The 1,260-nt window shown below is 55.6% G+C and overlaps 1 protein-coding gene across 1 annotated transcript in view; it reads left to right on the forward strand.

Moving 5' to 3' along the window:
• The window catches only part of WFDC2 (WAP four-disulfide core domain 2), a 5,942-nt gene extending 4,909 nt beyond the window's left edge, over window positions 1–1,033 (forward strand). The window contains exon 4 of the mRNA XM_029917313.1: window positions 866–1,033. The gene's annotated coding sequence lies outside the window, so the exon portion shown is untranslated. The remainder of the gene's footprint in view (window positions 1–865) is intronic.
• Window positions 1,034–1,260: the final 227 nt, after the last annotated feature.

Genomic DNA, 1,260 nt, shown 5'->3' on the forward strand with positions numbered 1-1,260 from the left:
GGGCGGGGGCAGGCAGAGGAGGAAAGCCTAATGGGGTGAGAGGTGCTGGTGGGAGGGAGCAGGCTCTACAGAGGGATGACCCTGGCCAGTCCCCAAGGATGACTGGAAGGTCAGTTGTGGGGTGAGGTGCCAGAGGAGCATGAACCTGCTGGAAATCTCAGTACTGATGGTGAGGCTACCTTGATAAGCCCTCAGGCCAGGGATTGACCAGTCACTGGTGGGACCCCGTATTGCCCAGGTGAGAGGACTGAGGCCACACACAGGGGAGGGTGTGTCCGAGGCCCATGGTTGCTATTTCAGTGTGTCCCTTCAGTGCCTGGGAGGGAACCATGGTCTCCAAGGGCCCAGAGCTCTCCGGTGATGCCAACCATCTCCGGCCTCTCTGACTGACAGTAGGTGGCTGGGCTTTGTGGGCAACAAGACCCAGGTGTGGATTTCACTTAACTAGCTCTGACCCTTAACTAGCCTTTTTACCTCCCTGAGTTGCAATTATTTTGCTTGTAAAATGGGATCAATAAGATCTCCTTGAGCAGCGAATCCCAGCTTAACCTAAGGAATGGAGGCCATTCTAACCTCCTGGTGGCAGGAGGGCTCTTAGGGAGATAAATGATGGCTGTTCTTCAGGAAGGCCCCACCGGTCAGTTGGACCACAGGTGCCCAGGTATGTCCTGGAATGGTCTGAAGCAGAAGAGGTAAGTCTCTGCAGAGAAGTTCAGGCAGAGCCCCAGGGCCTCAGGAAGGTGAGGCTTTGCTGTGTGGAAGGGGAGAGTCTGGAGGGTTTTGGTCCAGAATTTAAGCTCTATGTCTTCTTGTCTAGTATTCTGGGTTTTCCTGTGGATGTATTATTGTGATTTTCTTCCTCCAGCTCCAGCCGCCAGCCACAGCCTGAGGAGTGGGGGAGTAGAAGTTTCTGCCCGGCCCTGCCTGGCCCCAGCCCAGCTGCCTTCCCCTCTTTCTGGCCTCTGCACTCCCTTCAGAGCTGAGCACAGCTTCTGCCTTTTCCAACCAATAAAATGACCGTTTCAGCACTGGGGGGAAGGGCCATGGCCTCCATTCTTAACCTTTCTGTCCCCGTCTCTCCTGACTCTGGATTGGTGTGGGTGGGGAGGGGGCGGTGGTGACCAGATGATCCTGGCATGAGTCAGGGGAGGGACCAACTCTGAGACAATGAACACACACTCGGGCTTGGCTCACGTACTACCTGTGTAGCAGTGCTTTCTTTGGGAGGTTGGTGGTTGTCATTTCCGCGGAGGCACTAGC

Source organism: Suricata suricatta, chromosome 12, assembly GCF_006229205.1.
Source record: "Suricata suricatta isolate VVHF042 chromosome 12, meerkat_22Aug2017_6uvM2_HiC, whole genome shotgun sequence".
Lineage (NCBI taxonomy): Eukaryota > Metazoa > Chordata > Mammalia > Carnivora > Herpestidae > Suricata > Suricata suricatta.